This window comes from Labeo rohita, chromosome 17 (genome assembly GCF_022985175.1).
Source record: "Labeo rohita strain BAU-BD-2019 chromosome 17, IGBB_LRoh.1.0, whole genome shotgun sequence".
Classification (NCBI taxonomy): domain Eukaryota; kingdom Metazoa; phylum Chordata; class Actinopteri; order Cypriniformes; family Cyprinidae; genus Labeo; species Labeo rohita.
The window spans coordinates 19,676,580-19,701,955 of NC_066885.1; the positions used below are offsets into that span (position 1 = coordinate 19,676,580).

The following is a 25,376-nucleotide window of genomic DNA, read 5'->3' on the forward strand; positions in this document are numbered from 1 at the left end:
GAGAGAGGAACCCAGGAACAGTCCACAACAGAACGCTTGATGTCAAATATCGAGAGGAATTAAAGCGTGCATAGACTTTAGTTGAGTGAATGTCATATCAAATTTGACAAATGAAACTGAGATTGAGTGACAGAAGTACAGTCTGTTCAATGGGTCTCCTTCATGAAACACGAGCAGAACAAAATGTGCCTAGATTTGTCTAAACGGCTCTGAACTGTTCTCACACAGGCATTTGCATCAATGCGAGAATTTGTTCAGAAATAAATATCATGTAAATGTCACCTTGATGCAAAAAAAAAAAAAATGATATGCATTCTTATATAAACTGCTGCACTGATTCCTACATCAAATGTTGCATTTGTTTGACACAAATTAGGTTTTTCTTCAGCTAAATGAGGTCTAAAGTGTTTTTAGCATAAAATGAAAGGAAATGCATCATGTCTAAACCTGATCTTACAGAAAAAGACAACCAATTAATAAAATTGGACATCTTATTTTCAACGTGATTTGCACATAAACACATAAATTGTATAAAAAAGTAAGCATGAAGCTCCCTAACCCCAGCCCTTAAACCTACCTCTTAACACAAAAAAATATACTAAAAAGACAGTACCAGTATCAGTTAAGTTATGCATTGTCAAGAGACACTGATGATATGTGATTTGTCAACCATCTTGACTCTTATTTTAGAATATAAATGTTTTCGGCATCATCAGACTGCTTTTTAATTCTAATTTCTGGCCTTTTCCACACAGAGAGACACAATAATAATAGTAATAATCAGAATAAGAGTGAATGATGGTGACTATGAGCATCAACAATGGAACGGCATGACATTTCACGCCATTAAAGCTAAAATACACCAAAATGAAGAGCACAGAGTAATTAAGTTTGCTTGACCACAGACACCCTCATCATTTACGCTTTCTTAGCATTTGAGCCTTTTTCCCGCCATTTTCCAAGCAGCTACGCGGAGGGTCGTGAGCTTGAACAATAGGCGAGGTGTAACGCGTGTCCGTCTCCCGTGGTGTGGCACGAGTTCATGTATGTGCGCGAGCGGCATTAGCACCATAAAGATGCACAGCACTTAACCCCTGAATGGCCCGGGTGCACCTCTAACGTGGCGGAGAAAAGCACCATCACTTACACACGCAAATGACATTGCGTGCCTCAAAAAACGATGTCAAAACCAGAGCTCAAGCCAGCTCACCCTTTACACACACACACACGCTTGCTCTCGCTCTCTCTCTTAGAGGCAATCTTCATATTTAGTCAAGCCAGTGAATATTTTGAGATTTCGGCCATGTCTGGGAGAGAAGCAAGAAGCATCAATTATTTAGAGGAGGTAACCCGATGCTTCCTCTGTTGAGGCAAATCTGCAGGCCGGTCCCCCGAGACAATAAAAAATGGATTAGGGAGAATTTATTAGTGTGTGTCTGAGTAAAACACTGGGCCTCAACGCTACAGTCTACTGCCTGCCTGCGTCGGCTGATATCAGTCAACACAAGCCACGTAGCTTGAGCATGAAAAAACAGAATCAGAGTCTTTGGGGGTGCCTTAAAAAAGGCTCATCAATAAAACAGGCCTTTTTATATGTGCATTCTTTGCAGGCTGTTTCATGGCATGTTTGTTCACACTCCGGCTGGGATTTGTAGGGAGCACAGCTGTGCATTCATCCTAAAAACAATATTCCTCCTCAAAAGAGTTTATGCAGCATGGAGAAGAGAATAAGGGGGGGGAAATGAAAAACAGAAAAACAAATGAAAGCAGGCTGGCAGTCTTGCCCAGCTGTAAGATGACCCAAACGGCTGAGGGAAATAGAGAGAGGCTCCTTTCAAAGCCGCAGATAGGCAAGCTATAGCGAAAAGCATATTTAAAAATAAACCAAAGCCTTTTAGCTCTAAAACATCTGAAATATGATGAGGAAAGTGGATGATATAAACTTCACTTTGTGGCAGTTTATCTAAATGTAGGTATGAATTAGAGTTGTTCAAGGTGTGGAAAGTAATTGTTTTGGATTATGTATTGTCTTTTTGTACGTAACAGATCAACAAACTCCAGGGTGAACTATACAGTGTGAATACACTGATGTAGTATTTACTTTGAATTCATTTTCACTCAAAAGTTGCTAGTAAAGTTTTTCATTACTATGGAATCCACCTTATTTTTGCCGTAAGAGTTGGTGCGGTCATTTGTAAATTTTATGGGTCTGGCTTCCGGTCTCATCCACATCCAGCTATTTTTAGCTGTTCAAAGCAGCTTGTTTTGCTGTTTTATATTGCAAATTGGTGTGTCTAAGCATATTATTTTAATGTATTATATTAAAGTAGTCATCGGATGCCCATTTTCCACAAGTTGATATTATTCTTTAGGGTCTTAATGAAAAGTCTATAATATACTTTGGTTAAAATTCTCAATGGTTGTGTGAAACAACACCCTATTTACCTTGTCAAAATGAGCTCTGCAAAAATCATCCTATTCTGATGGATTGTTCCTTTAAATGCAAATGAGCTCCTCTCACCCCGCCCCTCTCTACTCTCTGTGGCGAGACGAGCTGTTCTGAGAAATTGTTTACTATAGCCGCATTTAGCGTGTTTAGCCATTAAACTTGCTAACTAGCACGTTATTAGGAAAGGTGATTGCAGAGATTAATAAAAAACCCTTATACTCACTTCTGCTGTAGGTAAAGCTGGATTACGAATGATTTGCGTGAACATAGACGTGTTTGTGTTGTTCGGGAGGTGCATTCCCTTCACAAACAAACTTACTTCACTGCATCTTCAGCGGCTCGGATGTCGGGAGTAAATGACCACCACTATGTTCATTATTACATCCAACAACACAACACCTCAATCGCTCAATCAGAGGTATTCTTGTGTAACTTAAATCTTTTTCTTACAATTGCCTGTTTACATCTCACAATTCAAACTTTTATTTCTCAAAATTGTGAGATATAAACTCGCAATTTTGAGTTATTTCGCAATTCTGAGAAATTAAGTCAGGATTGGACATTATAACTCACAATTGCGAATTATGTCTCACAATTCTAAGGAAAAAAAAGTCAGAACTGCGAGTCTGTATCTCACAATTCTGAGAAAAAAGTCAGAATTTCTCGCAATTCTGACTTTTTTTTTTACCTCAGAATTGTGAAACTTGCAATTTTCTCACAGTTGCAAGTTAAACAGTCAAAATTGTGATATAAACTCACAACAAAAATTCAGAATTGCACGTTTGTGTCACGCAATTCTGAGAAAAAAGTCGCAATTATGTTGGCACCAACAGCCTCGTGGGCAGCACGTCAACATGTAGCGCCACTGCGCTTTGGGCGTCCCGAGTTCAAGTCCCGGCTAGCAGACCTTTCCTGATTCCACTCCCTCTCTCTCCCACTTCCTGTCTGAAATACTTTCCTATCCTAATAAAATAGGCATAAATAAATCTTAAAAAAAGAGTTGCAAGTGCCTTCTTTATTCTTCATTCAGTGGAGGCATCCATAAATGCACAGGTATAGCAAATCTCAGTTTCTGAGGAGATTATGCAGGTGCTATGGCATCTCATAACTGTTTCATTATTTTAACCAGAAAGGCCCTTAGTTGGCCACAGTTCCCTCCAGAGGGGAAACAAAACCAGCTAAACTGAATCAGTTACTGATCATTTTACAATGTCAGTTAAAACCTTATATATATACACCCCCACATATTTCAATGGATAACTAAATAAAGGTAGGGGATAACTAAATAAAAAAGTTACTAAATAAAAAAGTTAAATGGATAACTAAATAAAAAAGTTTATTTTAAAAAAATAAATAAATAAATAAATGTCAGATAAAAATATTTTAAGAATAAGTCAATAAAAGCAATCAATACAAACTTTTTTTTTAATGTGGGTTTTTTCAATAGGATAAACTGTAATAAGGAATACAGCAATACAAATCAGTTAACAAATAAGCAAAGCAGAAAATAAATCCAGTAACCTACAAGTGCAAAATATTTCCAATCCCAGCGCAATCTACCCTTGATGCATACTAAAGAGCGCAGCATTCAGGCAAAGCCAAAGTCTGGGAAGAGACTCGAGAAAAGACTTTTCACTCATCTAACAAGTAAAACTCATCCCATTGTGAAGATAAATGAATCAATATATAAATAAATAAAAGGGATATTAAAAATGGCTGGTTGCTGACCCTCCGCCTGGCAATTGTATTCCAACTGCTGTAATCTAGAATGGGAAACTGGAGACATGTCTGGGATTGCAGCAGATATGCATATTTAACAGGGCAAGGCTTGATAAATAACCCACTTAGAAAACTCCTGACAGCCCGACTGAGACATTAGCAATGACCAGAGGAGACACGGCGCACGGGGACAGCGCTCTCGTATGTATTTGTGCACGCGCGCGCTTTCGGCGAGGGGAGGGGGGGTTCCCCTTTTAGCTCTGTGACGAGGAGGGCAAAGCATTCGATGCACGTACCAATTACTCTTCCATCTCACCCTCGCTAAAGGCAAGGCAATGCAATCTTCACATTATAATCAAAACCATATGACAAAGCCAGGGCCATTAGAGAACAATTTCAAGTGTTTCGCAGCAAGACAGTGATTTTAGAATTGCACTTACATATGCTGAGTGCTTACCTCTGCGTGAATGCACCTGCTAGACGGCTCAAGCTTCCCTTCCCTACCAAGCGCACAAGTGAGCAGGAACATAAAAAAAAAGAGGGAGAGAGGGAGAGGGCTGCGACAAAGAAAACAACTTAACAGCCGAGGATAGAGGTGTAATTTGAGTTTATCTGTGTGGACAGATAATGACAGTTTGAACTCCATTTAGAGGTAGCGAGGCTCCAAACCTGTACTTTAGTCTGCTTCAAACACAGTTCCCTTCACACCTCTTCTGCTGACGGCGGGAAAGGGAACCAAACATGAAAGTCTAATGTTTACAGATTACATCTGACCACTGGTGCATGTAGTGATTGTGGCCCGGTCCTTCCTAAAAAAGGAGGAATTTTGTCACAGATTGTTGGTAAGTGGCTGTATTTTGCCCAAGTATGTTTCAACAGCAATTTGAATACTTTGATTTCTGACGAAACCTAAAATAAGGATTACGTTGTAAAGCAAAACTACCAGGTTAAACAAGGTCCCATCTTCAAAAAAAAAAAACAAGACTTCAAATATAATATCTACAACATGCAGCATAATTTGGACAGTCGTTGATGTTCTTTACTTACAACGCTACAATGGGCAAAAATAAATAAATAAGTAAATAAATCTGGTGCAGAAACAATTTTCTAGTAAATTAATTACAAATGAAATGGCAAGAGGCACATGGAATAAGGATTATGATGTAAAGCAAAATTGCCAGGTTAAACAAAATGTTTATTGATGTTCTTTATTGGTAAGGCTACACTGAACAAACAAAACTGGCGTAGAAACAATTTTCACTCTAAAAAATTGTAAAAGGTTTTTTTTTTGTAAATCAGAAAGACAGAATTAGTATTTTCATTTAAAGTGTACTCCAATACATTTTTTATACATTTTATTTCATAATTTACATCTTTACAATAAAATAATTATTACAGTTTTTTTTTTACATTTGGCTCAGTGTCTGTTTTTTAGATGTTATACTATACTATATTATATACTAAATAATTATCACTATACTATCATTATTGCTTAATAGGTGTAAACCAAAAGAAAAGATGATCTATAGATTGCAAAAAATAGATACACTACTTATTTAAGACAAGTATGTACTGGAAAAAAGTTTGACATTTTTGTAAAATAGCAGACTATTTTATTTACAACTTTACAATATAATTATTATTATTATTTTTTTTTTACATGTTTGGCTCAGTGCCTTTTTTAAGATGTTTGCAGTAAATATAAGCATAAAAATTTGTGTGGATATGTTTTAATACCCATGTACACACCAGTGCTACTCAACGTTGGAAAGCTCTGGAACAGGGTTGCCAGGTCTGCATAATAAAACCAGCTCAAATGCTACTCAAAACTTGCCCTATCACAGCCAAAATTAGCCCAATCACATTACAGGGGAAATTAAAGTGGCTCTATAATCGCATTCTGGGGGGGTTCTTCTCAGTCAAAATCGCGTTCTGAGGGGGTGAGATGGTTCGCTTTAACCCACGGACTTAAAAAACAACCATTAACCATTAACCATTAACAATAGAAAAGTAGCCTAATTCTACAGGAAAAACGCTGACTTGGCAACACTGCTCTGGAATCACAAAGCAAGATCCCTTTAAGATGAAGAGCGACACTTTAATAATTTTTAATAATTAAATAAAAAAATACAAGTAATGATTTAATATTCTTCAAAATGTTTTAAAATAAAAATTCTGCTTTAATAATGATGAGTCAAGTAGGCTGTGTGTGATATACAGCATGGTAACAGTATATTAATAGTACACTATAATAAATTAACACTATAATATATTTTATACTACACTATAACTATAGCTTAATAGACGTAAACCAGTGTTCATTTTGACAGCAAATTTGGATTTAGTCATAGTCTTTTGACTAAAATGCCATTTAGTTTTAGTCATATTTTAGTCAACTGAATTGTTTTAGTTTTAGTCTGGTTTTAGTCAACTAAATATCATAAGATTTAAAATCTACTGTATATTTAGTCAGCTAAAATGGAATGGGTTTTGTTACAGTGTAATGCATTTATTAAGCATTTCTCTAAAATGACCAAACTCATTGTATAAGTTTGATGTTAACATTTTATCATGATAGACACTGATTTACCTGCTGTGACACACAACATGGCTTTATATTAAAAATTAAATGAAACCACTTCTCATGAAGAAACAAGAACATGGTCTTCTTTTCAATGAAATGCCAGTGGTTATATAGGCTAATTATGCATTCTTTATAACAACTTGTCTGCCACATTCTTCATTCTTTCAAGCAGACATATTTATTTATATAAATAAATTTAGATTAATTTTTATTAAGGTTACTAAAGTGATTGAGCCAAGAGCAGTGAGTAATTTTCTGTCTTTTTTTGTTGCTTGATTAACATCACTGCCACAGACAATATCAACTAAATTAGGCTGCTGTCCTTTTAAAACCGAATGCACAGATATAATGCACTGATACACATCTGATATTCTCCCAACTGTTTACATTCACTTAAGACGTAACCGAGTGTGTTTACGTGAATACTTTTCAAAACGGATAACATAATTTTGTGTGTATTTCTCCATTCATGAGATGCGAAAGAGTACTCGTGCGCTGTGTGAGAGATGCTGCTTCGTTGTCTGTGCTCAGAAAACCAGAACGTGACAGTTGCCACTAAACTTCTATAGTACTATGTAAACTACACAATAATAAACTACACTCACTGTATATGAGTGGAACATCAGATCACTCACTTTATAGCATCAACAAGACAATCTACTTTCAAAACACCCAGCAGTGACAGAGCAATCTATAGATTTCTGCTAAACAGAGCAGAATTACTAGTCTGATGACACACTGGTACAGTACAATGATGACATCACTGCATGGGTCACAAAACGTTTAGAGTAGCACTGATCTGTGCCGTGTGAACTGAATTTCTACACTTGTATATAGTGAATGACAGAGCTTTATTTGTTTCCCTTCTTTTCTATTCTCCATCTTTCGTCCTCTGTGGCAGTTTCGGAGCTCCGAGTCATTTTTCCACTTGAATGAGCTGGCTCATGACATTGTTTTATAAAACATGTCAGATCACTCCTCCAGTGGCCTTTTCTCATCTCTGAGAGGGGCCTTCCTCTGTTAGTGATTTCAACAAGAAATACTGACCCCTGCCCATAACACTTACCATTAAAATAAGAGCAAAGGAAACCCTGTAATATCTGTGCGCCTCTAGTGCAGCTCTCCACAAAGAGAGTGAGAGAGGTGAGTTGTGTGACCTCACTATCTGATCCAGAGAGGATTCGCTCTCTTTCTCTCAATCAGTCAGAGGTTACATCACAGTAAGAGGCTCTTTAACAGTAGAAAGCAGCTGTGGCTGGTCTCTGCGTCTCTCTTTTGCAGCGAGCGTCATAGCACTTGACAGGTTACACAATGTACTCATTTTACAGGCACATCATTTGCACCCTGATGAGTGCAAAAATATGACCGAGGGTGGGGTCTTTGTGGCCACCTAGTCACCTCTTTAACAGGAAGCCATGACATCAGATTAACAGCTGCTAGTTTTTTCTTTCTGAGAAAAAGGTCTCTGCCGGTAGAGAACTGCTAGATCATTTGAGTCTGACAAAACAGACATAATATTTTGATAAATTAACTGTAATTTGTAAGCTAATGTGCGGTGCTCAATGGAAATACTACTACACAAACAGTACAGTTTTTTTACGTTTAAATTTTTATTGGGCAAATTAAAAAAAAAATCAAAAAGCATATCTAATTCATTGAAATCATGAAACTTTAACACAATTTAACTGCAATTTATTAAAGGGGTCATTGGATGCAAAACTCACTTTTACACGTTGTTTGAACATAAGGTAACACTTTAGAATAGGGAACACTTATTCACTATTAACTACGACTTTTCCCTCAAAAAAAAATCCTAATTTGCAGCTTATTAATAGTTAGTAAGGTAGCTGTTAAGTTTAGGTATTGGGTAGGATTAGGGATGTAGAATAAGATAATGTAGAATAAGGCATTAATATGTGCTTGATTAGTACTAATAAATGTTGAATATTCTTGTAATATGCATGCTAATAGGGATGGGCGATATGGGCTTAAAAATGTATCACAATAATTTCTGGTATTTATTGCGATAACGATATCAATGATGATAATTCAGGGAAATCCTGTTTCTTTAGAGAAAAGTATTAACTTTTCTATTTTTATCCAAAATAGCGTGTTGTAAACATTACTGAGTACAGTAATGTACCGTTTAATTCACTGGAGTGTGAATTAAATTGTTTGTACTTTCTGTACTGAAAGTACTGTACTTCTTATTGTGGAGAAAAAAATTACCGGTATATCGCAAACGATAATATATCACCTATCCCTACATGCCAATAAGCAATTAGTTAAGAAACCAGAAAATAAAGTGTTACCAAACATAAATGTGTGTTGGCAGTGTGAGTACACAACCACTCTATAATGATAAAAATCCACCCAGTGGTATTTTTATAAACCTTTATAAGTAATATCCCCTTTTTCAAATGAGGCCATTCTCAGCATCTTGTCTGTGTGACGTCACACAGACCAAGGCCGCTCCTACATTAGTTGATTGACACGACCGTCTTACCTTAGACCCACCCTGATGAGCTGAGTGAGCTGTGAACAGTCCGACCGCCATTGTGCGACTACAGTGCAGAGGAAGACAAAAATGTCTCTGATTGAGCAATTGAGGTCTTCTGTTGTTGGATGTAATAATGAACATAGCAGTCATAATTTACTCCTGACATCGGAGCCGCTGAAGAAGCAAAGGAATAACGTTACTTTCGTTTTTGAAGGAAATGTGTCCGGCGATCTACATAAATGCATCTATGTTTGTGTGAATCATTCGTGATGCAGCTTCATCTACAGCAGAAGTGAGTAAAAGAGTTTTTTATGCATCTTTGCATAAGGGTTCGACTTCGAAGGGTTCGATTTTTATCATTATAGGGTAGACTTGTACATACACTGCCAACACACATTAATGTTCAAACAACATGTAAAAGTGAACTTAGCAACCGATGACCCCTTTAAAATGTTCTTTAAAAAAGGTTCTTTGGGGAACCAAAAATGGTTCTTCTATGGCATCACTGCAAAAACACCCCTTTGGAGCCTTTATTTTTAAGAGTGTATTTGAATTATTTAGCCAAAATCGAGAAATTCCGTGTTATACGGTAAATTCCATTTTTATGACTGGATTTTCTGTGAATGAATTGTTGAAATCCTACTGAAGCAATTCTGCTATTCCTTACCAGGAAACAACAACGTTTGATGGAAATGGGATCTAAGATACTCAGAAAAGTAATGTATATAAAAAGTAAAATCCTTAGAGACAAGGATGAAAGAATCTAAGGTTAGCACAGAGGGACAGCGACCTCTACAATACGTGCCTCATTGGATCCCTGATGCCTTTGCTTTTTGAAAACATTTAAATTATACGTTTAAACACCTCAGGCTAGGTTTAAAAAAAAAAAATCTAATTGTTTGGATGGTTATGTAAGTGTCTTGAATAACAATAGCCGTATTCCTGTAGGAGTTCTGCAGTCTCGTATTCTACTTTCCCTCCATATTATTGTGTAACTTTGCATTTTGTTAGCCTAAGTTTAGAAACGGGCCCAAAATGCTGACTCTGGCTTCTGCAAGAAAAGCACCTTATCAGGAAGCGCTCTGACGTGAGGGTGCTATCTAGAATAGGAATCTTACAGCCTCAACACCAGAGGGGGAAAAATGTTTTCATGAACAAGAATGTCTCTATTGTAAAATATACATTATTTAGGGCTATATGCAAAAATTTTAGGCTGGAAAACAGCATGGAAAACTCAATAAGGATAGCACAGACTGTTTCAAAGTAAGTGTTTAGACGTTCTGCAGCACTTGACCTCATTCTTCGTTACAGTAGATACAGCAGCTTTGGGGTCTCTGTCAAACCTACAGTACTAAATACCAGTGAGACCTCCACTCCTCCTCCATCCTTAATTTTCCTCGCTCTCTCTCTCAACAGAGCTCCGCAAACGGACCCTCGTGACCCCGAATTAATCCCAAAGTAATTGAACTTACTCAAATTCCCACAGGCATGCGGCCGCCGTGTGAAAGCACTTGATGTTTCTTTGTGGAGAGGCTTAATTGGGTTTTCATGACTCCGTCAGAAATTGAAACCTTTCTCTTCTTCGTCTTTCACTCTCTACACACAGACTGGTTTCTTGTGCCCCATTTGCATTCAGGATGATGAACAAGGGCTAAAACAGAAGACAAAGTGGCAACAAACAAAGGTAGACAGGTTTTTGGAGGGATCTCGCATATGAAAAGACACACTGAGCATGTTTCTCCGTGATCATTACCCATGAGCTTCTACAGCAGGGTTGCTGTGATTTTGCCAAGTAGGACTTTGCCAGGTAATGTAGGACAAATTCCAGTTTGGATCTTTGGTTGGTCCTGGAACAGTATTCCTGTAAAACAAACAAAACCTTAACCCCTAACCATTAACTCCCCATAAATTCAGAGAGCAATTATAGGTTGATAAAACGTTCTTATAATGCTCCTAATCTTATGCATAACTCTTAACTCTAAAACCTGATTAAGTCCCTGCTGGTTATCAACATATGTTGTGCTTTGGATGATGGTTTGCAGGCTTCCCTGCTAGGCTTTTTAACTAGCTTCACCGGCAAAATACCCTTGGTCAAACAGATTCAAAAAAGGCCATGCTGGTTGGCAAGTTTCCCCAACTAAGGTGATGCTGGTCCACCAGCAAGACCACCACCAATCCAGCACCAACCAGGAAATTCATGCTGGTCTAAGCTAAGTTGTTCCAGGATCAGCATCCACAACAGATCACAGACAGGGAGACCTACTTAAAGCGATAGTTCACCCAAAAATTAAAATTACCCCATGATTTACTCCCCATCAAGTCATCCTAGGTGTATATGATTTTGTTCTTTCAGACGAATACAATCAGAGTTATTTAAAAAAATGTTCTGGCTTTTCCAAGCTTTATTATGCCAGTGAATGGGTGTTGAGATTTTGAAGTTCAATAAAGTGCATCCATCCATCATAAAAAGTACTCCACACAGCTCTGGGGGGTTAATAAAGACTTTAAGGCTGAGGAAATCAATGCATTTGAAAAACATTCATATTGAAAAAATTTTAAAATGTACTCTAACTTCCCTTAATTGTCACACGTGTGTTCACAAAGTGAGAAAATGCTAGTCTCATGAGAACCAAGACCAAAGGAAAACCAATCTCTCTTGGCTTACATCAAAATCCTCCAACATTTTTCTTTACAAATCCTCGTTTTGTACTTTTAATTTGTGACCGATGTTTTGCTTTGCTTTCTTCACTGTGCTTCCGCATTTGTCACTGTGTTCACCAACATCCTGCGTCATCTGCTGGAATGCCACTCTCTCGTCAACACATATGACAGTTAGCGGAAACTAGAGATTATGGTTTACTCCATTTTAAATATGGATATTTTCTTACATAAATACATCTGTTTACTTCAGAAGGCCTTTATGAAATGTGTAGTTCACTTCCAGAACAAAGATTTATAGATAATGTACTCACCCTGTTGTTATCCAAGATGACCATGCCTTTCTCTCTTCAGTTGTAAATAAATTATGTTTTTTGAGGAAAACGTTTCAGGAACTGTCTCCATATAGCGGTTTGAATGTCCAAAATGCAGTTTAAATGCAGCTTCAAAGGGCTCTAAACCAAGGAATAAGGATCTCATCTAGCGAACCGATGGGTAATTTTCTAAAAAATACATTAAAATGTATATGCTTTTTAACCTTAAATGCTCATCTTGTTTAGCTCTGCCATGCACATCAGTCAATGCAGTTAGGGTATGTCAAAAAACTTCCATCCCATTTTCTTCTCCAACTTTAAAATCACCCGACCCAGTACCGACCCAGTGTTTATGAAGTGAAAATGTAAAGAAAATCAAACAGCCATTACAAAAGAAGCGATGTAGGACGATTTTGAAATTGGAAGAGAAAATGAGATGGGAGTTTTCCGATCTACCCTAACTGTTTTGACCCCAATTACACAGTGTACGCATGCACATGGCAGAGTTAGACAAGACGAGCATTTGAGGTTAAAAACTATATACATTTTTAGAAAATGACAGATTGTTTCGCTAGATAAGACCATTATTCCTTGGTTGGGATCGTTTAGAGCCCTTTGAAGCTTCACTGAAACTGCATTTTGGACGTTCAAACTCGCAAGCACCATTGAAGTCAACCATATGGAGATAATTCCTGAAATGTTTTCCTCAAAAAACATAATTTCTCTACGACTGAAGAAAGACATGAACATCTTGGATGACAATGGGGTGAGTACATTATCTGTACATTTTTGTTCTGGAAATTAACTACTCCTTTAACCCCCCGGAGCTGTTTTGAGTACTTTTTATAATGAATGATTAATTGGACTTTAAAATCTCAACACCCAATCACTGTCATTATAAAGCTTGGAAGAGCCAGGACATTTTTTAATACAGACTGTATTCGTCTGAAAGAAGGAAGTCGTATACATCTAGGATTGGCTTGAGGGTGAGTAAACCATATGGTAATTTTCATTTTTGGGTGAACTTGTCCTTTAACCCCTTCATGTATAAATTTGCACTGGACAACTCAGCAGGCGTAATGACAGACAGGACTCCTCGTGCACTCCGTATGTGCCGTCAAGTCCAAGACACCACCATGTGCTTTTGAATGAACCTCTACAGAAGGCGTAACAAGACTCTGCGTCCGTGTCAATGATGGTCCATCTCTGACTCCGAGACGGCCACCAGGTAGAAAAGCGCGACAATACGGTACTGATCCCGAGTCGAACCCTTACCTCACTGTAGAGTTCAGTGGCTACAAGAGAAACTGCAAAACCTGTTTTCGGATCAGTGGTACAAGGCAACACCCAGTCCCAATAGGGAGCTCATTTCACACACCAGACGGACTCTCAACAGGTGAAGCCTGCGCTCTCCGTGGCTAATTTACAAGTGTGCAGCAGGGCTGAAAGTGATGCGCCTTCACAGAGGAGGAAAACTTTGTTCATTAACTCAGCGTATGCAAATATTCAAAGAGTTATGTAGAGTGCGCTACAGCAAACTCTCGAGAAGGAATTTCCTCAGGCTTAATGCTCTCTCAACTGAGCACCCAACAAATTACATTGTCTTTCCTAATTTTGTAATTAGTATTCATATTGCCTATGTTTAAGAAATCACTACGTTCCAGCAAAAAAAAAGCTTGTTGTTCTTTGTACTGTGCCCTGTAGAGATAAACGGGGTACAGAAGCTGTTAAAGAAGGTATTTGTAATTGCACAAGGATACCGAATTTAACTATCCTGTATTTACATGCCTTTGAATACCTTTAACTCAAATTTAAGCGGATGTCTTTTACATTGAATAATAAAGAAATTCTACTTTTGTAAAAGTTGGCTGTATGTGAGCTATCAGGCTCTCCAAAAACACCAGAAGCCATGGAGAATGGCTGACAGAGAGGCAGACAGTGGAGTATGGCCTGGTTCCCCATGCTGATCTGAGCGTCGTGGTGAGGTGTGAATGGGGTGCTCCCCTGTCTGTGCTGCTCCGCTGCTGCAGGCGGCTCTCAGCGGCCCCATCTGTCCCCCCATTGCAGCACTGAATCAGGGACACAGCCAGACACGCTGCCATGGGCCTCCACGTGACCCACCAGACGTACACAAATACACTCACCATGTGTCTGGTGAACCACAGAACTGTTTATACAGTATTTCAACAATGCTCACAAAGTGATTACACTCAACATAATAGTGAATTTAAAGAAATATTATGCTATGCTTATGCTATTTCAAATCTGTTTGACTTACTTGAGAAATTTTTAAAACTGTACTATTTAATGAAATTACAGTGAAAGGGGACTTGAGCTTTTTAAGCTTGAAAACAAGATGCAAAACCACCATGAAAGCCAAAATAATAATTCTGTCAGTAACTACTCACCCTCATGTCATTCCAAACCCGTAAGACCTTCGTTCATCTTCAGAACACAAATTAAGACATTTATGATGAAATCTGAAAGCTTTCTGACCCTGCATAGACAGCAACGCAACTGAAATTCAACCTTAATTTTATAAAGCTACTTTTAAGAATACTTTTTGTGTGCAAAGAAAACAAAAATAGCAACTTTATTCAACAATTTCTTCTCTTCGTGTTAGATTTCGATGTGGATTGCGTATCATGAAATTACGGTTGAACCACTGATGTTACATGGACTATTTTAAAGAGCGGGTCATATGGTTTTAGAAAAACATCTTTTTTGCAGTTTGTAATGTAGCTATCCTTCAATGTAAACAGTCTGCAAAGTTTTTAATCAAAAAAGTGCATGATGACTAAAGGTACTGTCTCTCAAAAGAAAGAGTCGGCTCAGAATCGCCTTAATGAGTCGTCATATTTTTGAATCTTCTGCCTGTTACGATCTTTGTCACTAGGTAACATATTAGCATAATCCCAGCCTGCCTGCAAAATACCACCAGTCTGACCTGCCCACAAACACTTTACACTAGTTAGTGAGTTTACATCATGTCCAGAAGACGCTGTGGTCTGCACTGTAAATGTGAGTTTGTCTTGTTTTCATTGCCGAAAGATGATGATGTAAAGATTCAGCAATACAATTTGAACCTTTTGTCCATTTTAGCAAGGACTACTTCTCTAAATTTGGCTTTTTTCTTTTTTGGCTTCTAATCTTCTTTTTTTGGACTAATAAGCATCTCTGAACCACAACCTGTAAGTACAATTGATACGTTATGTGTACATTTTCAACTGAGTGTTCAAAATATCAAGTTTTTTATGCTAATATGTGCAGCTTTAGGTTTCCAGGTAAACCACAATATTACTGTCTTACTGAAATAGTTCTGACAATTCACTGTGAACCCAATATTTCCTAAGAATGTATCAATTAATGTAGACTGCCGTTATTCTAATTACTTCGTTTAATAATAAAGAATGTATCTAAGACATATTTTGGTTTACAAACTGTGTTGTTTAATCAGTTAGGCAAGTTAGCGCTCGGCTAACATATCCACCATTATTGTTTTGTGAAGTGTTTACAATTTAGCAATTTTAGCTGTGGCCATGATTCGCTTACATAAGTGTTTTTATGTCATTATTTTAAGAATGAATTGGAGCACTATATTATTGTTTTATGTTAATGTGCATGGTTTGCCAGGTTTCCACAACAAAACCCGCCCAGTTGCAACTCAAAACTAGCCCAAACACATTTTGACGGGGGTCCCCATTAAAAATCATGTTCCGGGGGTGTAAAATACACGTTTTTTGTCGCTTTCCCTGGTAAAGTTGCATTCCAGGGGCTAAATATGACGTTATTGGGGTCGCTTCAAACCACAGACATCAAAAACAACCGTGGACTTGGCAACATAGACAGTAGCACTCACTAACTTGCTCAAGTACTCTTCCCTGTACCAAATCACAACAGACTTGGCCAGCTAACCAATCGGGGCAGAGTATGCTTATGGAAGGGAAGGGTTTACAGACATTCCACTCAGAACTGATTCGAAAGAATCATTTCGAAATCACTGACAAATGATTCTATGCATAAATGTATATTCTGACAAAATTACAATGTTTTCTGACTATAGATGCATTTATACCTGTTGTAGGGGACTCCAACACAATATTAGGACACTAAAAAAAACATATGACCTGGTCTTTAACAATGTCCTTACTACCTTTCTGGGCCTTGAACACGGTAGTTGTGTTGCTGTCTATGACAGAACTTTCATTTTGGGTAAACTGACTTTTTTCTTTTGTGTTTCTCAAATGCAAGAAAGTCATTTGTGGACTATTGCTTTAAAGTGTTAAGCAAACTACTTTTTCCAAGGAGTACCAAACTGCTGCTAACATCACTCAATCAACAGAGGCCATAAAACTCAATAGAGTTAAACTGTCTACATGAACTTATAGGTGTTCTCTGTAGTTACAGAAAACATGTAATCAAAGTATACTAATGAAGACGGCAACTCTGCAGAAAACATACAATTATCCCCTACCCGACCAGTGGATCCGTATACGTGATTAAAATGGTCCAAAATTAGTCAAATCAGAAATGTGGGTCAGCACTGTAATTTTGGAACATGTTATAAGGAAATAATTCAACTCAAAATAAAGAGGACCAGGAAAGAAAAGACATAAAAGCAAATACATTTAGACTGTGTGCCAAAATTTGTGTATGAAAGCTGTGTGTCCTCATCAGCAGGAACAAAATTCACAAATTTTATGCTAAAGTAGGTTTAGCTTTTCCCTCTTTGGGCGTTTAATTTTTTTTTACTGCTAACACTGAATGAAAGCCAACTGCTTTCTTAAAACTTCAAACATGGCAGCTACCCCAAAAGACCAAAACGATGCATTAGAATAAAAAGTGTGAGGTTCTTTCTCACTCTTTCTTTCCCTGTCTCTCTCTGCTTTACTATGAAGGAGAGAACACTGAATATTCATGACTGCAACTCAAAACACAGGTGACATGCTTGACTTCTGTTATTCGGCTAACCTAAACAAAAGCGAGCCTGCTGCGTTTTCTTTTGAAAGAGGTGGGTTTGTATGCGTCTGAACGCTCCCGAGAGACCGCTTTGCTTTTTGTGAAGAGCGTTAAACCAACATGCTAATGATCCGAGAGGTGGGAAAAACAAGAAAGACGGCCATTCCGTCACTTCTCCCAGCGAGAGCTCTTAGTTTTCTTCTTTAAACTCTGGATTTAGCCTGGATTTGTTTGGATTTTTGTGTCAACACAAGCAAGCTGATGAACCATTACAATATCCATTACAAAAATTATAAATATAAAGGTACTATACCTTTCTAGCACCCAAACAGGGTCTGAAAACGATTATAGGCAGGATTTTGTTGCTGTGAGAAACACAGAAGTGTTTCCAAGACAAAAAAACGATAGGGTCTGGTCTCTTGGGCTGCGGTGGATGGAAAAGTGCACCTTACTGTATTTATTTGCAGGTGAAGAGGAGCCCAGCGTTTACTGAAGGGCCAGTGGGTCAAGGAGCAGGTCATGGGGGTGTGCAACCCTGGGAATGCTGCTGGAGACCTGGGTCAGGCACTAAGAAGATGAGGGGTGATTAATGCAGAAAGACCAGATCTGAACGTGACCCCAAGAGTGTATCCCCGACCTTAAGACTGCAGCTTTGTTCCACATATAGAAGAATTTAAAGACTCGCAGACATACCCAAACTCGACACTAAACTGTGCCTTTCATTGAAACATATGTTGACCTGCAACTGTTTTTTATACAAAGTCCTTCTGTAACACTGGAGATAAAGCATCTAAAGATAAAGAAGCTAAAGTTCAAATACAAATTCACATTCTTGTCTACTGTATACTTATGTTTTGTTATATTTATTAGAATAGTATGTCAGTATTTAAACATACACATCGTATAGATGTGTTCTGATGCATTCAGACTACATTAAGTAAATGTATTAGCATTTAGCTAATTATTAAGAATAGTTGAATTTAGAACACATTTTAACTTAATTTTCAGGTAAAAACTGTTGTGGCAGGTCCAGTCTTTAATTCACTGCCATTGTTCTATGCACTATCATTCAAAAGTTTAGGGTCAGTAAGATTTTTAGGGTTTCAAGCACGTAGCATTGAAAACCTATTGTAATTGTTAGAATGGTCACAGATCAGTGATCTCCCCATAAAACTGTTAGTGCAGACCAAACCGTAAATTATAGAGACTTGAAACTTGGAGGGATGGTAGTACTCACACCGTCTACAACGTAACCAAGGCTCGTCCCAATCAACCTGACGGGGGCGTTACAGTGATCAAAAGTACGTAATCGCTAATAATAATTCCTAAACCGTCAGTTGCAGGCTTAAGTGTCTTATATTGGCTCATGGCGGACAAAACACATGCATCAGATTCGATCATGAGCCAAAGGTGAAATTTTCGGGTATTTAGCATTTTTTGAAAAACCTACTTTTGCAAACTAGTCCTAGGTTTTTCGCCTGATCGGAACCAAACCAGTGCAGAAACATTCTCTATAGAGTGAATATCAATGATTATCAAAAAATGTTGAACTTTTGCCTCACCTGTCGCAAGGGGGCGCCAAAACATTCGAAAGGGGCAGGGCCACTTTTAGTAAAATGCCTATAACTCCTAAATGAAATGAGATATTTTCGCCAAACTCAAAACACTTATGTCAGAGCTCAATCTGAGGTCGTTGGGGGTTGGGGGGGATCACAGAGTTTGGCCAAGGTTAACGGAGGCCGATCGAAAGAAACTCGGTGGGCCTGTTCGACTCAGCCCCAAATGTATGAGAGAAATTTGAAAGATATCGGCCACTGGGGGGTGATATCACATTTTTCAAGTGTGTAAATGATTGTACGTCGTGCGATATTCATATCATGCGGTAGAACTCGTCATTAGAGACAAGTTTGCCTCTAGAACCACTGCTGTCAATCAAGCTGTTTGTTAAATGACTGAGATGTAAAAAACCTACTTTTGCGAACTAGTCCTAAGTTTTTCACTCAATCTGGAAAAAGACAATGCAGTACAATTATCTGACTCTCTAGGCCAATAATTAAAAAAAAAGTTTCAATTTACCCTTTGGGAAGTTATAACAGGGTCGTTTAGAAAATGTACCCAAATGTACCCAAAATCCTATAAAGCCTAAAAGAAAACTAAAAACTTCACAAAACCTGCAGAGCACATGCGACAGCTGATTCTAAACAAGCATGCAAAGTTTTAAAGGAATCGGACCACAGCTGGCACTACAATAGTCATAGATGTTAAAAAACAAAATACTTGCTAAGTAATGTCTTTTTTCATGTGCTTAAACCCCAGTAATCACTGCTTGAAGCTATATATATATATTTATTTATTTTTTTTTAATTTATTTTTTTTTTAAAGAATTGTCATCTGCTCACCAAGGCTGCATTGACTTGATTAAAAATACAGTAAAATAAAATAAAAAATCTCTCCTAATTAAATACTCAATTAATTTATTCCTGTGATAGCAAAGCTATTAAGTAGGTTGATTCCCCCAAAAAGTGTAAACATTTTGACAATTTTAATTTTTTTTTCCCCGACAGATTCCACATAGTAAACAATGGCTTGAGTTTGGGCTTGTAGTATCATTTATGTCCAACCAATGCAGTACTAGACAGGAAAAATATCTGGTGGAAACCTGCTTGAAAATGTTTTGCTGACTAGTAAGTAAGTGAGTAAGTGAGTAAGTAAATAAAAAGAGAAGAAAGGAAGCTAATAAATAAAAATATACTGTTGTATTCCAAGTAAGCCTGCTAGAAAGTCTAAGCTCACTCCGATGAGACTTCTAATGACACTTCCACCTTTCTGCTCAGTGAGGGGGAAAGATAGGTATGACTACACTTCCTGGAGAGAGAGAGAGAGGGCCAGGGGAAGCTTGCTGACCCAGAGGAGAGATTTACGGTGGTAATCCTGTAGATACAGACGTCCCTCAGGCTCTCGGACCTTAGCTTTCTGAATAACGTTGGCTCTGTGGACATCTTCATTACCGAGTGCAATGCAGGTTAAAATCCTGTTACACGGCACCACAAAACAACTTCTTACTAAGAAAGTGACTACAGCAGAGCTGGGAGGAAAAATACAGTTAGGAAAACAATTCAATTCATTTCCCTCATTTGTGGCATCATCGTCTTAAAAATTCTAATTTGAGCCCTCAAGATGGGTGTAGTTAAAACGGAGAGAAAAAAATTCTTATCCATTAATCTGTGTGAGATGTACGACTTGTCTCTGTGGAGATGTCAGGCATCGTTGATACAGCTGAAAAATGAAATGAGCGATCTTACGCTGACGTGGTCTCATGGGTGCTGTTTACACGTTCCACTGCTCTCCAATATTCATATTTTTCTTTTTACAGTTTTAACAAGAAGGCATTAGCTAACACTTATCAAAATCTATCAGTAAATAGTGTTACATTAATGAAACGCCGGCATTTGATGTCACTGCTGTTGTGATGTGCTTGTTCCGAGGGAACAGTTTTTTTTTATTCTGTTCATATCTGTTCTAGCAATACACAGAAGCGCTAATTAATTTCCTCTGACAGACACAGACACAAACCTAGAAAAATAAATGGATTGATTAGATAGAACATAAATGACAGGTAGACAGGGGATTCTTTCATTAGACTGTGGATGTTTACACAAGGTAATAGTTTTCAATGAAATTTAGGCTACTGTATTTCACTGTAATTGCTACTGCTATGTAACTACTATGTAACGACTATGTAAGTCCAATTGAGAAGTTCAAAATAAATCTAAACAGATCTAAAAAAATGCATTGGCACCATATTGTTATGTGACAAAATTGAATACATAATAGTAAAATAGTTAAATGAACATGAACATGAACATGAACATGTAGTATACCTTTGTCACCGGCATCTAAAGCTAACCCAAAAATAAAAATACTGTCAATAATTACTCTCCCTCATGTCATTCCACACCGGTTAGACCTTTGTTCATCTTCAAACCACAAATTAAGATATTTCTAATGAAATCTGAGAGCTTTCTGACCCTGCATAGACAGCAATGCAACTGACACGTTCAAGGCCCAGAAAGGTAAAGTAAGGACATTGGGAAAAAATGTTTAAATAAAGTCATTATGTTTGTTTTCTTTGCGCACATAAAAGTATTCTCGTAGCTTCATAACAATACGGATGAACCTAGTGTTAATTTCATCAATGAAAACTATGACGAAAAATGTCCACTGAAGAGCTTTTTTCCCAAGACAAGATGACAATAAGGTCAATAAACGAAAACTATGACTTTATCAACATGCAATTTCATTGATGAAAAAAGACGAGACTAAAATGTATTCAAAAAAAGAAAAACTTTACCAAAAACCTTTTTCTATTTTCGTCACTGAAAAGGAGACAAAATGTTATTGCAAACTGCTTTACACACCTCTACTATGTGAGCTTTCGTGTGTGGTTGCCAGATAACAAGAGTTCCCAGAATCAGAGCTTCGCTGTTACAAGTATACATTTTCTCTACATTTTCATTTACAGTTTTGCTTATTTTAAGCAATCTGGCAACCATGAGCACACGCTTGCTCCTCATTGCGGAAGCACCATCGACGATGATCTGACAACACAGACAAACATGCTGGAGTTTAGTGATCAAAATGAAAGGGTCATTCAGTCAGTCTGCGTTCTGTCATGAGATTTCGACTATGTTGTTTGTTGTTTGCTGAATAAATGCACTTACTCAACCGCTGTTGTTTTAATAGAGAAACATGGGCTATTGCAATTTGAAATTATTGGAGTTACTATTAGGAATTATAATATTTTTTGTTTGTTTTACCAGTTTTCATAATTTCTATTGATTTGTGCTTACTTTTTTAAAATGCAAAAGTCAGTTTCTCAAATGACACCAATCATAACGATTATAATTTTGAGCAAAAATAAGTTTTATCAGTTTAACCATTATACAGTGTGATGAAAATGTGATGAAATTAGTCAATTTAGTCAATTTTACTGACTAAAACCTGACTAAAATGCTCATACATTTCATTGACATAAACTTGAAGAAACAAAAACAGGACAAGGTTGACTAAATATGATAACTAAAATGTACATTTGAGTAAGACTGAGACTAAATTAAAAATGTCTGCCAAAATTAATTAATTAATTACCAGTTAATTAACAGTAATCTTATTGCTAAAATGTCAAGTTTTGATTGACTAAAACTAGACTAAAATTTAGATTTTCTTTGACTTAAACTAAATGTTGAGACTTTTAGTCGACTAAAACTTGACTAAAACTAAATAGGATGACTAAAGATGACCTGACAAGGTCTAAATATAAACTAACAAGGACATTTAACACAAGACTAAGACTAAAATTGAAAACAGCTGACAAAATTCACACTAGTTAAACCACATATGTCACATGGACTATTTTAACGATGTCCTTACAACATTTCTGGGCCGTTTAAATGTTTCAGTTGCATTACTGTCTATGCAGGATCAGAAAGCTGTCGGATTTCATCAAAAATATATTAATTTGTATTCTGAAGATGAACGAAGGTCTTATGGGTTTGGAATGACATGAGACATTTTTAACAATAATAATACCAGTGAATTTTCAAATAAATAAAATGAATAATAATAAAGATGTTATCAATATAGTGTGGTATCAATATAGATGAGATTATCCAGCTTGCTTATGCTGGCAAAATGACACCCACCATTACAATTCAGTGATTTAAAAAGTAATCAGTTCAATTTGCTTTGCAAATTGGCTTGAACAAATCAATAAGAATCGGTTCAGAAGAACAATTAGTTTGCGAATCAGACACATTTAATGGCCAATCTTAACAGGGATGACTAGAGCCCGCATAATGACGTACTACGTCAGAGCTCCTCCTGCCTGTTTTACCATCTATCTCTCAGATCATCTCAGGTGGAGACAGTCACCGGCCTATTGTATAGGGAAATGGCAAAGGGAAAGGAGCCAGAGAAAGCTGGACGTAAGCACTTCTGCTTTCCCTGCACTACTGCTGATGTGAGAGAGATATCAGCGGGCAAGAGACAGAGAGAAAGTGGGAGAGAGAGCTGGAGCGTCTCTTTTCAGGACAGTGGTGGCAGAAAATGACAGTGCTCCTCTGGGGCTCTAGGGTAATCTTTGCCTTATGTATCATCATGTTCCATCGCAAGAGACATCTGCCAAATGACTCACCGTTTGCAAAACTTACAACGTGTGCAAAAATACCCAAATCGTCTGCATTAGAGCAGCGCGGTATAAAAAGTAACGTTCCCCCAAGAGACGCGGAGAACTAAATCCTGTCAATGGCAGGCTATCACACGGCAAGCAAAGCAGAGGCATGAGAAACTCTCCAGCCTTTCACATGGAATCAACAGAGTCATCACAACTATGAGATAAGCATCTTCACCGCTGCACATTACTGACACCCTCATGCTGGCAGCTCCATCGTGGGAATTTAAAGATAACTCACACACATTTGTTACCCATCCAACAATAAAATGTTAAGAGGTTGTTTTTCACATACAGTGTCAGGTTGCATTTCATTTAAAGGGACAGTTCACCCAAAAAATACAATTCTGTCATCATTTACTCACCCTCATGCGATTCCAAACCTGCTGGTTAGTAAGTAAAGTAAAGATTTTCTGCATACAGAACCACTATGTCAATTCATATCAACTAAGTGTGCTCTTTTGTGATTCAAGTGGAAAAAGTTGCATAATCACTGGACGGCAGGAAGACCCTGATGAGGTGGAGATGGTGTTACATTCCCCTCGCTCTGTCCCTAAGCACGGGGTTGAGACAGAGAAAACAAAGGAATGAAAAGTCAAAGAGCAAGGGAAAAAGGGAGACTCATACATCTCAGTGAAACAACATGATTCATGAAAATGTCATGCTGACAGGGCTCAAACTGAGAGCCAACAGTTTGCACTCCCAAAATACCTCTTCTGACTAATGCCACTGCAGGATACACACACACACATACACACACACACATACATAAATGCATATACTGTATATAACGCAGGTGTACTTTCAACACACACATTTGCTGTGAGGATTAGAAAACAGCGACCTTCAAACCTTTAAATAGTACGGACCCGTTCTGAACAACACTGGTCACCTCACGCTGGAAAAGACCGGACGATAGTAGCGACAGTTATCATTAAAGGGGTCATCGGCTGCCCATTTTCCACAAGTTGATATGATTCTTTAGGGTCTTAATGAAACGTCTATAATATACTTTGGTTAAAAATTCTCAATGGTTGTGTAAAACAACACCCTTTTTACCTTGCCAAAATGAGCTCTGCAAAAATCATCCCATTCTGAGGGATTGTTCCTTTAAAAGCAAATAAGCTTTGCTCACCCCGCCCCTCTCTTCTCTCTGCTGTTCTGAGAGATTGTTTACTTTAGCCGCATTTAGCCGTGAAACTAGCTAACTAGCACATTATTAGGAAGGTGATTGCAGAGATTCATAAAAAGTGCTGTAAGTGAAGCTGGATCACTAATGATTTGTGCAAACATAGACGGATATATGTAGATCGGGAGGCGCATTCCCTTCACAAACAAACGTAAACCACTGCATCTTCAGCGGCTCAGATGTCGGGAGTAAATGACAACCACTATGTTCATTCTTACATCCAGCAACACAACACCTCAATCGCTCAATCGGAGATATTCTTGTCTAACTTACATCCCTGTTCCGGCATCGAAACAATGGAGGTTGGATTGTTACAGCTGATCTGAGGTAAGACGCTCATGTCAATCAACTATTATGGGAGTGGCCTCTGTCGGCGTGACAGACAGGCATCTGAGAATGGCTAGATTTGAAAAAAGGGATAATATTTTTACAGATTAATTAAAAACCACTGCATGGATTTTTATCATTATAGGGTAGATTTATACATACACTGACAACACACATTAATGTTCAAACAACATGTAAAAGTGAACTTTGCATCTGATGACCTCTTTAACAATACTGTGATAGACTGCTATTCTGGTTCATATTGATTGAATGGTGTAAAGAAAGCTAGAAGATTGTAAAACGCAAAATTACGACATATTTACATATTCAGCTTATTCTTACTTGTAACCCTTTCTAAGCATTTGGATCTTGAGGCTCCTTTTCCATTTTTTGAAAGAAATTAATACTTTTATTTACCAAGGATGTGTTAAATTGATTCAAAAAAAGT

At 37.6% G+C, this 25,376-nt stretch overlaps 1 protein-coding gene across 7 annotated transcripts in view; it reads right to left on the reverse strand.

Moving 5' to 3' along the window:
- The window catches only part of esrrga (estrogen-related receptor gamma a), a 212,192-nt gene that overhangs the window by 168,754 nt on the left and 18,062 nt on the right, over positions 1-25,376 (reverse strand). Inside the window, exon 1 of one of the 7 annotated variants that reach the window (XM_051133265.1) lies at positions 23,778-23,852. The exons of 5 other annotated variants lie outside the window; for them this stretch is intronic. The gene's annotated coding sequence lies outside the window, so the exon portion shown is untranslated. Of the gene's footprint in view, positions 1-10,724; positions 10,784-23,777; positions 23,853-25,376 lie in introns of those variants that run through there. One more of the 7 variants, XM_051133262.1, reaches the window with a different exon arrangement.